General features: G+C 52.2%; 1 protein-coding gene across 3 annotated transcripts in view; it reads right to left on the reverse strand.

Annotated features, from left to right (window-relative positions):
• Positions 1-10,673, reverse strand: part of HPCAL1 (hippocalcin like 1) — a 117,327-nt gene extending 106,654 nt beyond the window's left edge. The window contains exons 1-2 of one of the 3 annotated variants that reach the window (XM_059891192.1): positions 10,374-10,673; positions 8,610-8,689 (exon numbers count right to left, since the gene is read on the reverse strand). The gene's annotated coding sequence lies outside the window, so the exon portion shown is untranslated. 3 annotated transcript variants of the gene reach the window in all.
• Between the last annotated feature and the right edge of the window lie 4,389 nt (positions 10,674-15,062).

Here is a 15,062-nt window from a genome sequence, read left to right on the forward strand (position 1 = left end):
TGCTGTGTCAGGAGGAGGGCCATCTGCTTTGGGTGGTCCTGGATCACTGAGCCAGGGGGACAGAGTGGGACAGTGTGAGATTTCATTATGCCACTTAGAATACCACGAAATGCAAAACTGGGGAATTGTGCCTTTCTAGAATTTTCCATTTAACATTTCTGGGCCTCGGTTGAGCATGGGTAATTGAAACCGTGGAAAGTGAAACCCCAGATGAGGGGAGACTACTCTCTAAACATGTATAGATTGGTTCATTATAGAAATTGGCTTACACGGTTTGAGGCCAAGAAGTCCTAGACTTTGCCATGCACAAGCCGGAGAATCAAGAAAGTCAGCAGTTCAAGTTCAAAGGCCCAAGAACCAGGAACACTGAAGTCCAAGGACAGGAGAAGACAGACATGCTAGCTCAAGAGAAGAGCCAATTCCTCCTTCCTCCATCTTTCTGTTCTACTCAAGCCCTCAGTGGATTAGCTGACGCCTCCCCACATTGCTGAGGACCATCTTCCTTACTCCATCTACTGAATAAAATGCTAATTTCTTTCAGAGACACCCTCACAGACATACCCATACATAATGTTTTACCAGCTACCTGGGCATCTCTTAGCCTTGTCACATAAAATTTAAAAATAAAATTTAATCTGACACATAAAATTAATCATCACAGATGAGATCTTTCTAAGCATCATCCCGATTAGTTATTCTCTGAGGCCATTTTCAGAGTAACATTCCATCATCCACCCATTCGGGGGCTCTGTGCCGACCATCCTGTCGTAACTCTCTTCATTAACCCCCTAATAGGAGGGGGCATCCCCCAAAGAACAGCAAATATAGCAGAAACGGGCTAGGAGCTGCAGCAGCCAAACGCTGGGAAGCAATGCTGAGACTGAGTAATGATGACGCTTATAGTGATGCTAGTAATCACGATGGTGATGGTGATGATGAGGATAAGGATGATGTGGTTGAACTAGAGAGCCAGCAACTGGCCCAGGACAACACACGGGGGAAGGAGCTATGAGTGGGGGGAACACAGTGAGACCTTGACCCTGCTTGAGTGTCCCGGGTCCAGAGAACCTGGAATCCTTTACCTGTGCTACACCTTCCCCTCCCCTACTCACACCAACCATGCTGAAACAATTCCCAAATGCCTAAGTTTTCACTTTACAGCTAGCTCTGAGAACTATCAGCCAGGCCATATTGTTTTTAGGTCAGGTAATAGTGAATCCCCTAGAACATATGCTAATAAAAAGCCGCAATCCTTTATCCTATCTTTAGAGAGAAAGAAGAGGAAAACGCAATCCCCAGAGAATAAGAAAGCCTACGTTTGGCCAGCAAGAGAGCGGGGGCCTCAGCATCTGTCCCAGGCCTGCCTGTGCCTTTACTTACCGGGAGGAAGAAAGACCCCCAAATGAGCCGGAGCAGCCACTACGCCCCCCACCCCTGGACGCTGTGCCAGGCTGCCCAGGCTGCGTCACCAGTGGTGGCACTAGCCCCGGTCACTGAAGGATCTTTAATAAAGCCTGGCTCCTGCCGCCGCCCCACGCTCTGGGGAGGGCGGGGAGGGACAGAGAGGGCGAGCCTACCACCAGTCCTGTCCCCCCTCCCCTCAGGGGACACCACCCCCCGCCCCCCAACGACTCAGCCACGCTGGTAAATACAGAAAATTGCACGACGTTGTCACAATCATCTTGAAACCCAGGCGATTGATTCGGAGAGGTTCTCAATTCTCTAGAAACCCAGGCAATTGATTCGGAGAAGTTCTCACTTCCCTCCAAAAGTAGATTACAGAAGCAGAGAGGACAGAGAGGATGGGAGTGACAGGGAAGGGTGGGGAGCTGCCATTAATTCTGTTTTCTGGAAAAGTCCTGTTAAAGCACAGGAAGGAAGCTGAGACCTGAGCATTTTGCTGATGGAGGGAAAATGGCGCTTGTGATCCATACCTGCGGCTGCTCGGAACCTCAGTCCTGCCCACATTGCCAGCGGTCCCCTTTAGCCCATCGGCACCCACTTGTCCAAACTAATAAATGCTTTCCAAGCGCCCCAGGGGGAAAAGAATTGGGAGGGCGGGTGTGTCTCTTAATGGTTGCGGAAGAACCCGCAGCCCTCCAAGTTCAGGGTCACCGTGGCTGCATCAGGGACCCTGAGAGACTCTACAGAAGATGCAAGCTGGGACAATCCAATGTGGCAGCTCCCCAAACGCCAAATAATGATACCCCTCCCACCCCGCGCACCGAGCTCCCTTCCACACACATTCACAGGCTCTCACATCACGTGCCTGGTGACCTCAGTCTGGGTCAAAATGTGCCTAATGAAACCAAATTTGGACAGAAATCCTCAGTGCCAAGGAAGAACTACAGCCTCCTCCATTTCTGCAGACAGGTGACCAGCCCAACGGGTCTTCTATATCCAGGCTTCATGAGATTGTCTGATGGGGGGCCTAGAACCCCTTCTTGTTCCTGAGTAAGTTCAGGCTCAGAAAGCCTCACTTGGCCAATAAACCACAGAGTAGACATGGACCAGAACCCCCATCCCTGGTCTTTCCACCTGACCCCACCCCTGGTCTTTCCCCTGGTATATTGCTGCAACAACCCCGATCTCTTAGGAAGAAGCAAGACACCACCACTGTCCACTGTGAAAGCTCTCTGAATCAGTGGGGGAGCAAGACCACTTGTGACCTGGGGGTCTACACACCAGGCCCACGTGGACCCATACACACTGGGTACATAATTTCTGTGTCTCGGGCTGCACACTTGTAAAATGAAGTTTCCTTCTTCCGCTCCTTTCCTCAGAGAACAAAAATGATGCAAGAAGAAACTTCTGAAACCCACAAGGCATGAAAACGCAAGTATTCCCTCCCTTCCCCAGGGCCTCCCTCCATCTACAGACCAAGAGATCTCTCTGCATGTCTCACACTTACACTGAGTCACTCCTACATGGTCAGCTGTGAGCCAGGTAGGAAGGAGTTTACATTGCTTGAGAGGCAATGGCAGGAAAAACTGCAGGGCAGCCCCTAACTAGCAAATATGCATGGAAAACAAAGTAATTCTTGGTTCCTCTATTTTCTGATTTGGGCATTCTCCCTCCACGTTTTCATTTCAAAAAATGAGTTTGATCCCACTTGCCTCACACGTACCTGCTGAAGTAATCCAGTGCAGCAGGGCCTCACAGCACAATGACACACACTGTATTTTTTTAAAAAATATTTACTTATTATTGGCTGCACTGGGTCTTCATTGCTGTGCACAGTGTGAGAAGCTGGCCTTTCTGTAGTTGTGGAGAGTGGAGGCTACTCTAGTGCCGGTGCGCAGGCTTCTCACTGCAATGGCTTCTCTTCCAGCACGGCGCAGGCTCTAGGGCACACGGGCTTCAGCAGTTGCAGCACACTGGCTCAGTACTTGTGGCTGGTGGCCTTAGTGGCCCGGTGCAGGGGTGATCTTCCCAGACCAGGGATCAAACCAGTGTCCTCTGCATTGGAGGGCAGATTCGTAACTACTGGACAACCAGGGAAGGCCACCCTGTACTTTAAATTCCAATACCTTGCTGGATACTCAGGAGTTCACACAAGAAACTTAAGGGAGGCAACTTCATTCAGGCCAGTCAACATGCTCTGGGCCTTCCAGGTGCCCAGTGCTGTGCCAGGTGGTAGACAAGGGGCCAATGAGACCTGAGGCTCCTTCCAAGAGCTTGCCAACCCCCAGGGAGAGAGCACTGGCTCCTTCAGAAGCCAATTCTAATTGGAAGACTCCAAGAAGGCCTCCAGGAAGAGGCCCTCAAGCCAAATCTACAAAGCAGGGAAGAAAAGGCAAATCAAGAGACAGAAAGCCAGAGGGTGATTGCCCGGGGCCAGGGGTGGGAACAGGGAGTGACAGCTTATGGGCATGAGGGAGCCTTCCAGGTAAGGGAAACATTCTAAAACTGGGTTGTGTTGTACAACTCTGTAAGTTTACTTAAAAGTATCAAATAATACACGATTTTGGGCTGTGCAGTGAGGTTTGTGGGTTCTTTAGTTCCCCAACCAGGGAGCAAATCCTTGCCCTTGGCAGTGAAAGCATGGAGTCCTAACCACTGGACCACCGGGGAAGTCCCATCAAACAATACACTTTAAATGGGTACACTTACCCCAATGTTCATCGCAGCACTGTTTATAATAGCCAGGACATGGAAGCAACCTAGATGTCCATCAGCAGATGAATGGATAAGAAAGCTATGGTACATGTACACAATGGAGTATTACTCAGCCATTAAAAAGAATACATTTGAATCAGTTCTAATGAGGTGGATGAAACTGGAGCCTATTATACAGAGTGAAGTAAACCAGAAAGAAAAACACCAATACAGTATACTAACGCATATATATGGAATTTAGACAGATGGTAACAATAACCCTGTGTACGAGACAGCAAAAGAGACACTGATGTATAGAACAGTCTTATGGACTCTGTGGGAGAGGGAGAGGGTGGGAAGATTTGGAAGAATGGCATTGAAACATGTAAAATATCATGTATGAAACAAGTTGCCAGTCCAGGTTCGATGCACGATACTGGATGCTTGGGGCTAGTGCACTAGGACGACCCAGACGGATGGTATAGGGAGGGAGGAGGGAGGAGGGTTCAGGATGGGGAACACATGTATACCTGTGGCGGATTCATTTTGATATTTGGCAAAACTAATACAATTATGTAAAGTTTAAAAATAAAATTAAATTTAAAAAAATAAATGGGTACACTTTACAGTATGTAAATTATACCTCAATAAAGTTGTTAATTTAAAAAGTCTTTAAAGACTGAAGTAGGAATTTAGTGGATCAAGTCTGGGTGGGAGGAGAAGGAAGACACCGTGTCCACTGGCCTGCCTCACCCTCGGAGTCCCACTTCCAGCCTCCCCGGGTCCCCAGCTGCCTCCAGAAACATGTCATCCTGCAGCTCAAACAGTGCTTCTCCCCAGGCCTGGGGCCAAGGCAGGAGCTGCTCTCCAGGCACCTGTCAACTCCACCAGCTCATTGGATGGTCTCCCCACCCCACAACTGCAACCAAGCTCCCCGGACAGGGATGAAGCCCAGGCCCAGCTTTCAGAGTCAGGCTTGGAGCAAGGCTACAGAAGGTGTTTAGCAGTGGGCTTCTCTGGTGGCTCAATCTGTAAAGCGTCTGCCTACAATGCAGGAGACCCGAGTTCAATCCCTGGGTCAGGAAGAACCCCTGGAGAAGGAAATGGCAACCCACTCCAGTACTCTTGCCTGAAAAATTCCATGGATGGAGGAGCCTGGTGGGCTACAGTCCATGGGATTGCAAAGAGTCGGACACGATTGAGCGACTTCACTTTCACTTTTCACTGAAGAAGAGAATGAACCTGGGGGGTGGTCGGGGTGGAAAGGGAGATGAAGAAATCGAAAAACTGACCTGAGGACAGCATGCCTGCAGCAAAGGAATACAAGCTGAGCTCCAGCCTGAGGGATGAGGCTTGGCTGGGTGTTGGGAAGTAGAGGCATGAGGGTGGGGCAACAGGGGGCTGACCCATTAGATGGGTGGAGAAAGAAGGGAGAAGGGGCCAGAAACTCAGGGTGGGGTGGGATGTGTGGAGGGACTCTAGGCTCTGCTGTGATGTGTGGTAGCACGGAACACTTCAAACCAGTCCATCCTAAAGGAAACCAACCCTAAATATTCACTGGAAGGACTGATGCTGAAGCTCCAATATTTTGGCCACCTGATGCAAAGAGCTGACTTATTGGTTAAGACTCTGATGCTGGGAAAGATCGAAGGCGGGAGGAGAAGGGGACAACAGAGGACGAGATGGTTGGATGGCAACAAGTTCATGAACTTGGGCAAACTCCTGGAGATGGTGAGGGACAGGGAGGCCTGGTGTGCTGCAGTCCATGGGGTTGCAAAGAGTCGGACACGACTTGGTGACTGAACAATGAAGTGTGAAGCACACAACAGCACTGGGTCAGAGCAGTGGAGAGCTCACCGAGGTGACAGCAGGTGCCCGACCAAGGGGACACCTCCCTCGCTGAAGGGGACACACAGCAAGGGAAGACCAGCTAGGATCACAGGCTATTCCGGCAATCGGGGAAGACCTCCCTGAGCGGAACGACACATCCCCCAAAACTTTCTTCCTGTGTCCAGGATCATGGCGGCTTTATCCAAGGAGTAAGAGTTGAACGATCCTGAGTGTTTCTTAGCCAAGGGTCAGAAACCTGTCACTAGCTCCTCAAAGAAGACTCCTCATCTAATGAGGCAGGCCCACCCCAGTCTCCTGGCTTCCTGTCAACTTGGGTTGTACCTGAAACTAGAAAAAGAAACAAATACCCAGGAAACACAGCAGCTGGATTAGCAAGTGGGGGTGGGGGTGAGGGGTGCACTGGGTTTATGAAGGAATATAAGTACCTGACAAGTGAAAGTCGCTCAGTCGTGTCCCACTAGAGTGGGAAAAAAATAAAAGAATACTGGAGTGGGTAGCCTAATCTTTCTCCAGGGAATCTTCCCGACCTAGGAATCGAACCAGGGCCTCCTGCATTGCAGGCAGATTCTTTACCAGCTGAGCTACCAGGGAAGCCCCTCTGAAGGAAAATGAAAAGGTAAAAAGAAAGCATCCTGGCTACCCCAATGCAGCAGGGGAGGGAGCCTGAGGCCTTTCAGAAAGTGTCTTTACTTAGTCACGTGTCACGAACACCAAGATGTGAAGCTTTGCCTCTGAAATTCAATTTGACTTGAAATGACACAGCCAAGGTGAGGCTCTCTGAAAGGATTCACTGTGCTTTTCAGATGATTTTTTAAAAAATTCTTTAGACTTGCACCTTGCTCAGTGCCTAATACACGTTCCACCTGTCAAACTGTATGGATTACCTGAAGTTACATGAAATCCACACTAGTAGATTCCAACGCATTTTTTTCCCTTCTTTTTGGTGGAAAGTGATTTGAAAGAGTTTTTTCCCATGTGGCAAGAGGCACCAAAAAACCCTAAGTCTGCTCTGCTGTCTCCATACACGATTACCCTCCATCATCCTGATTGGAAACTGAGCCCAAAGGGAAGAGGATAAGACCCACACGAGATGCACAGATCTGCAGCCTTGCGGGTGGGCATGAAAACATATAAGGAACCCGAAGAGACTACAGGAGAATGGTGAGTCCCAGAGTAGAGTGTGATTAAGCCTCCAAGGGCTCTCTTTCCCCAGCACAATGACATCAGAGGCTGACAAACTAGCAAAACACACATAATCCCCCGTCAAGTCTGAGCTGGCAACTCATAAACTGGAAGCATCAACCTGCAACAAACAAGCACAGTTTAGGTCTTGCTGGAACACTAAATTCTCATACAAACCCAATCCTCAACCTAGATAAAATGTCAGCTGCAGACAGGCTTACTCTCCAGTGCCAAATAAACTCTGGGGCTCCTCATTAATTTAGTATCCTGGATTATCAGACCGTGGCACTTCACCACTTTCAAAGGGGCAAGGCAAGGTCTTATCGTAAGTTTGGGGGAAGGTCTGTTGGAGGAAGGGGAAGACGGACTACTCGGATGCACAAATACTCACCATGGTATTTCATGTTAATGTTGAAATTATGTGTGCGGAGCCCTGAGGGCAGGAATTGCAAGCCCTGGATGACAGCCCTACCTCTGCACCAGATGAAACTCCACAGAAGCTCCAGGTAGAAAGGGGGCTTGGTGAGCGCAAGGCCAGGGCTAGGGAGTGTGGGCCAACGAGACCCCACTCCTTGACCTTCTGTTTTTCTAATTCTGCACAGCCCTGCGGCCAGAAAGGGACTTTAGAAGAAATCCTAAAGGAATTTGTTCAAGCTTTTTGTCTTGGAGTCTTTCTCGAGAAGGGCTTGTTGAAAATGAGTGGGTCATTGGCTAGTGTTGGGGCAAATCTCTGTTCTCCTGTGCATCTGACTCCCAAAGCAAGGTCTCCCAAATTATTATCACACATTGACGTATGCGTCCCAGCTTACAAAAATCGGAACACAAATGGAGCAGGCAAGGCGAGAACATGGCACCACATCCCATGGCAAGCGAGAGGCAGAGTCCCTGGCCCTTTCTTCCAACACATTATCCAATAAAACCTCAAGAGCTCAGTAATTACAGGCACTTTCAAAAGTGAAACAGAAAAAGATCTAAGTCCATGACACTGGTTTCCTTAAGACAAAGAGCTGGTTTTAACTCAGCGGGAGGGGGAAATCCCAGCTTTTGGTCTGTCTTCTGAGCAGACAAAGTCAGACTGATTTTTTTTTTTAATATTATTGTTGAAATCTGATTATGAGGATGAGAATAGGATTCAGATCAAGAGCCCTCTTCTCCTCTAGGATATAAAATCTTTTTATGGAAACACGAAAAGCAGGTTGCATTCTTAGTGTGCTCCTAACACGAACTGAGGATGACAAATTAGCTTATTATTCGGTTCCCCTGGCCTGCAATCACTGTGGATATCTCAGGGCTTGGGTCCCAGCGGAAGGCAGACCAAAGAAACTGAGCCAGAGGTTTCTGCTCCTGTGTCATAGAAGCCTGCGGAAGCTTCCTTGAGAACACCAGCCGAGAGCATTGAACACTTGGAAAGGCACCCGGACCCAAGCGCAGCCCCTGCCCACTCCATGCCAGCGTTTCATTTTGAGAACCACATGTACCATGAGGTCAGCTGCTCCTTTGCTGAAAGTTGTTTTTTGGTTTTGTGTTTCTTTTTTTTTTCCCCCGTCTGAGAAGGGTCCTGAAAGGAAGAAACCAGAGATGAAGGGGAGGAATCCCAGGCTATGGCAGAAGGCAGGCGGCTGAGCAGCCCTGGCCAGCTCGCCCTGCTGGATCTGAGCAAGCGCTCTGGTGTGGCTGGCCGGACTCCGCCTGAAAGCGAATGCTGGTTAGAGCTGCGTGCACAGTCACTGCAGTTCAACGAGCAGCAGGTTTGACACTAAACATTAAAAATTAAGGCGTGGGACTTGGAGAAAAGAGTCCCACGCAGACCCTCAGCTTCCTGCACAAGGCTGATCAGAGGGAAAAGGGATATTGGGGCGGGGGGGGGGGAGCGGGGTGCAGAACGTAGAGCGTTCGATGCCAGCGCCCAAGGCAGGACTCGCCATCCTGACAATCATGCTCCTCTAGGGGGTAATGGATGTTGGCGGGGAGGAAAAGGGGGCAGCCTTCCCGTGACCAGGCCTGGTCAGGGATGCCCCGGGAGCCCGAGATGCGTCTCTGCGGGGAGTGCCACTTTCTCACCGCTGGGCTCCCAGATGGCAGATCCGCAGGCCCCCAGGGAGTAGGCACTTGTTGAACAAAAGGGCTCCTGACTCCCGCAGCCTCTGCTTTCGGCCAGGAGAGGGACCCCCGCTCGGGCGCGCCAGGCTTAGCGGCTGGAGAAGGGCGAGCGCCCGGCGCTGCGCGCTCCTGCACCTTCCAGGCGGCGGCGGCCAGGAGCCGCGGCGGGGAGACGGCGCCGCCGGCCGCCTAAACTTTCTCGGGTCTCCGAGCTTCGTGGTTAAGTTAGGGCGGCGGGAGAAGCACATGACACACGGGGCGGGGCATGGGGTGGGGGGTGGAACAGGAGCGTCTCCCACGATAAAGGGGGAAAGAAAGGATTTTTTTAAAGTGAGACGCTAATCCAGTTAACATAACACCTACTGTGTGCCCGGCACTCGGCCGAACGAGAGCGAGCTTCGATGTTTCTCATTTTATCCATCACGACAGACCCCGAGGAAGGGGGGAACTGTCCCCATTTGATAAGAAAACCGCGATCCGGGATGGTGGCGTATCGGGCACAGGTGGCGCGGGCGCTAGTCCCTGCGATGCCCCGGCTCCTAACTCCGCCGCAGGGCTCTGCCCGCCGCCCCTCCGCCTGGGAAGGGGCGAGCAGATGGCCGCTGCGCCGGCCCCCTCCCCTGGCCAGAGCGCACAGGCGACTCAAGTGGGCGGCGCGGACTTGTCCCCGGGTGGGGGTCGCCCGGCTGTCCCCAAAGCCCGGGCTAGCCACCCTCCACCCCCGGCCTCGGATGCCTGCTCTGTCTATAGCTCCGCACTGCGCCGGCCGGCCGGGACCCGCGCGGCTCTGCGCTCGGGTCTGGTCCGCCCACGCCCACCTTGCCCATCCGCACCCCGACACGCACAGCCGCTCACACACGATAAACACTCCGCGCACTGGTCCCCACCAGCAACTGCGCCCCGACACGATTCCACAAACGCAACCCCAGAATGTGCCGATTCCAGCTGCACACACGGATGCCCCACGAGGACACGCCATTCCAGGGACACACCGCCGTACTCAGTCAACCACAACTCCACAGCGCAGAGAAACACAATCACCCCGGCACACGCGCACACAAGCACACACACGCACACACACACGCAGAGAGCCCGACCGCAGCACACGCCCCGCACCACCCGCAGCCCAACCCCTTTCCTACCTGCTCCGTCGCAGGACGCGATCTGCCGAGCTCCCCGAGCCCAAGTTCCGCGCCGCCGGCGCTGGGGGCGGGCACGGGCCGCTGCGAGGTACTGGCGCGCCGAGGCCGGGGAAGGGGTGCCTATGAGCGCGGGCCTCCGTGCGCCCGCAGCCGCCGCGCTGGCCCTGCGCTCATCGCCTCGCGGAAAGACAAAAGGAAGCCGGCAGAGAGGGAGGGAGCGAGGTGGAGGCGCCCGCGCGTCCGCAGAGCCGCCAGTCCGCCGCCTGCAGTCGCCGCGGCCCGCCCGCCAGCCCCGGGAAGGAAGGGGACGAGAAGGCGGGGCCCGGAGGCGGGGGCCGGAGGCGGGGCACGAGCTCAAGTTTCCTGCGGACCCGCCCCCGCTCGACCACGCCCTCCATTTAGCCCCGCCCACCAACCCACGGCGATCCCGCCCCCGGCTCTAACCCCGCCCCCTTCTGGCCCTGCAGCGCCCCGCCTCCGCCCTCTCCACGCCGGCCCCTTGCTGCCTTGACCTGGTCGTAGCCCGGCGTGGATCTCGAGGCAGGGGGCGGAACCAAGCGCCAGCTCCGCCTTCCTAACCTTTGGCCCCTGGCCTGAGAGTGTGGGAGAGGCCTGTGGGGCGGTGCCCGGGAGAGGACCGCCCCGCGTCCTCCGGGGTTCTCTGCCAGGAAGTGTGGCCCCGGTGGCCCAGGACGGGGAAGAAGCCTCTCAAGTCGCCCCAGGCCGCCGGCTAGGCCCCTTCTGGTACCACCCCCCTGCCCGTCCCGAAAGCAGATGGCACCAGCCTTCCCGCGCCTGGTTCAGGGAAGGAGCCCGGGGCCTGGCGGAGGGAGGCCTGGGTTCCAGTTCTGGTCGCCTTTGCTGACTGTAGGCCGTTTGGACAGGTCCATGGACTCCTTCGGGCTTCCCTGGTGGCTCAGCTGGTAAAAGAATCCGCCTGCAATGCGGGAGACCTGGATTCGATCCCTGGGTTGGGAAGATCCCCTGGAGAAGGGAAAGACCGTTACCCACTCCAATATTCTTGGACTTCCCTTGTGGCTCAGCTGGTAATACACCTGCAATGCGGGAGACCTGGGTTCGATCGCTGGATTGGGAAGATCCCCTGGAGAAGGGAATGGCAACCCACTCCAGTATTCTGGTCTGGAGAATTCCATGGACTATACAGCCCATGGGGTCACAAAGGGTTGGACATGACTGAACGACTTTCACTTATTTCACTTAGTATAACATCCTGAGGTTCATCCACGTTGGAGCATGTGACATGATTTCCATCCATATTAAAGCTGAATACTATTCCATTATATGTAGAAGGGCTTCCTTGATAGCTCAGTTGGTAAGGAATCCGCCTGCAATGTGGGAGACCTGGGTTTGATCCCTGGGTCAGAAAGATCCCCTGGAGAAGGGAAAGGCTACCCACTCCAGTATTCTTGGGCTTCTTTTGTGGCTCAGCTGGTAAAGAATCTGCCTGCAATGTGGGAGACCTGGGTTTGACCCCTGGGTCAGAAAGATCCCCTGGAGAAGGGAAAGGCTACCCACTCCAGTATTCTTGGGCTTCCCTTGTGGCTCAGCTGGTAAAGAATCTGCCTGCAATGTGGAAAACCTGGGTTTGATCCCTGGGTGGGGAAGATCCCCTGGAGAAGGGAACAGCTACCCACTCCAGTATTCTGGCCTGGAGAATTCTATGGACTGTACAGTCCATGGGGTCACAAAGAGTCAGACACGACTGAGCGACTTTCACTGACTTGGACTCCTTCAGCCTCGGTTTCCTCACCTGTAAAATGGACAGGAGCAGGCTTCTTCCGGCCTCTCCCTCCCTGACATTCTGTGGGTCTTCGGTCTCTGTTGAAGAAGGGGCTTGGTTGCCATCTCATCCTCTGGACTAAGAGCCCCTAGGTCTCAGGGGGAGGTGGACCCGTGTTTCCTGCAGACTTTCCTGCCTGCCAGGTGGTTAGCAGCTAGCAGGCAAAAATGGGGGTCTGTGCCTCCCAAGGCCCCTTGCCAGTGGCTTCAGAAAATCTGGGTTCTAGAAGAGCAGATGTGCACACACCCCCACCTCTACCATCACCGCCTACCCCAAACATCCCCGAAGAAAGGTAACCACAGAAACAGCCATAAATGTGGAGCTGGGCCTTAGTGTTAGGCTGAGACAAACTGTCTTCCTAGCGTCTCCAGGGGAAAACTCAAATCTCCATCAAATCCTCCTCCACAAAAGCACGGTGAGTGGAACCCCCACCACGCAGGAGGCTGCAGAGAGAAAGAGTGATGGGTGGTTTTGGGGGGAATTGGGGGGCCAGCAGGCAAGGTGGTCTGAGCCCAGACCCCTCTTTCTATAGGCAAATGACAAAACTGTACCCAGGGGGAGTAAGTCTCTTAGGCGGCCCTGAGTGAAGCCTTAAATGCTGCAGGAGGGCTCTCCCTGGTGCTGCAGTGGACAGGATCCGCCTGCCAGAGCAGGGGACATGGATTTGACCTCTGGCTCTGGAGGATTCGACATGCCACCAAGCAACTGAGCCTGGGAGCCACAACTACTGAGCCCACATGCCACACTTACTGACCCCTGCCTGCCTAGAGCCTCTACTCTGCAACTAGAGAAGCCACGCAATGAGAATCCCATGCGCTACTAGGAAGAATAACCCCAACTACTCTTCCTAGAGAAAGCCCACATACAGCAATAAAGACCCAGTGCAACCAAAATAAATAAATAAATGTTAAAATGCTGTAATGACAGCAGGAACAGTACCGGCTGTCATGACATCATCGGAGCCAGCTGTAGTACCCAGGGTCTCCATCTTTCCTTCTCAGCAGAGACCAAACTCTTCACAGGCCTCTTGCCTAGCTTCCGTAGCTTAGACTGTCTCTTGGCTTGTAGGTGGCTATCTTCTCCCTGTATCTTCACATCACCTTCCCTCTGCGTGTCTGTCTCTGGGCCAGGTTTCCCCTTTTATCAGTCAGTCAGTTCAGTTCAGTCGCTCAGTCGTGTCCAGCTCTTTTCGACCCCATGAATCGCAGCACGCCAGGCCTCCCTGTCCATCACCAACTCCCGGAGTTCACTCAGACTCACGTTCATCGAGTCAGTGACGCCATCCAGCCATCTCATCCTCTGTCGTCCCCTTCTCCTCCTGCCCCCAATCCCTCCCAGCATCAGAGTCTTTTCCAATGAGTCAACTCTTCGCATGAGGTGGCCAAAGTACTGGAGTTCCAGCTTTAGCATCATTCCTTCCAAAGAAATCCCAGGGCTGATCTCCTTCAGAATGGACTGGTTGGATCTCCTTGCAGTCCAAGGGACTCTCAAGAGTCTTCTCCAACACCACAGTTCAAAAGCATCAATTCTTCAGTGCTCAGCTTTCTTCATAGTCCAACTCTCACATCCATACATGACCACTGGAAAAACCATAGCCTTGACTAGATGGACCTTTGTTGGCAAAGTAATGTCTCTGCTTTTGAATATGCTGTCTAGGTTGGTCATAACTTTCTTTCCAAGGAGTAAGCGTCTTTTTCATTTCATGGCTGCAAAAACCATCTGCAGTGATTTTGGAGCCCCAAAAAATAAAGTCTGACACTGTTCCCACTGTTTCCCCATCTATTTCCCATGAAGTGATGGGACTGTATGCCATGATCTTCGTTTTCTGAATGTTGAGCTTTAAGCCAACTTTTTCACTCTCCTCTTTCACCTTCATCAAGAGGCTTTTTAGTTCCTGAGATCAGTCCTGGGTGTTTTTTGGAAGGACTGATGCTAAAGCTGAAACTCCAGTACTTTGGCCACCTCATGCGAAGAGTTGACTCGTTGGAAAAGACTCTGATGCTGGGAGGGATTGAGGGCAGGAGGAGAAGGGGATGACAGATGATGAGATGACTGGATAGCATCACCGACTCGATGGACATGAGTTTAAGTGAACTCCAGGAGTTGGTGACGGACAGGGAGGCCTGGCGTGCTGCAATTCATGGGGTCGCAAAGAGTCGGACACGACTGAGTGACTGAACTGAATCAACTACAAAGACCCTATTTCCAAATAAGGTCACAACTCCAGGTTCCAGGGGGTGAGGATATCAACATATTTATGGGGGAACTATTGGATCCATAGCAAGTGTCATATAATTTGTCTTCCATTCGATGGCTGTGAAAACTTCAAGTCAGGAATGATTCTGATTATTCTTAATGATATTTGACTTACTTTTGTGCTTTTTTAAAATTGAGGTATAGTTGATTTGGCTTTCTTGGTGTCTCAGACAGAAAAGAATCTGCCTGCAATGCAGGAGACCAGGGTTCAATCCCTGGGTCGGGAAGATCCTCTGGAGAAGGGAATTGCTACCCACTCCAGTATTATTGCCTGGAGAATTCCATGGACAGAGGAGCCTGGCAGGCTACAGTCCATGAGGTCACAAAGAGTTGGACGTGATAGAGTAACTAACATTCTCACGTTGGCAGGTAGTTGATTTACAATGCTGTGTTAGTTTCAGGTGTACAGAGAATTCCCCAGCAGTCCAGTGGTTAGGATTTCACTGCCGAGAGCACAAGTATAAGTGTGTGTGTATTCTTTTTCAGATTCTTTTCCTTTATATGTTATTACAGAATACTTGCCTTTTTGTCACTATTTCTAAGATCTCCTTGGAAATGAAGATTCCCATTCACCTTCTGCAGAAGACAGATATTAAATATTTTCATCTATTCTATTTTGTATGTACAAAATT

Source organism: Bos taurus, chromosome 11 (genome assembly GCF_002263795.3).
Source record: "Bos taurus isolate L1 Dominette 01449 registration number 42190680 breed Hereford chromosome 11, ARS-UCD2.0, whole genome shotgun sequence".
Lineage (NCBI taxonomy): Eukaryota > Metazoa > Chordata > Mammalia > Artiodactyla > Bovidae > Bos > Bos taurus.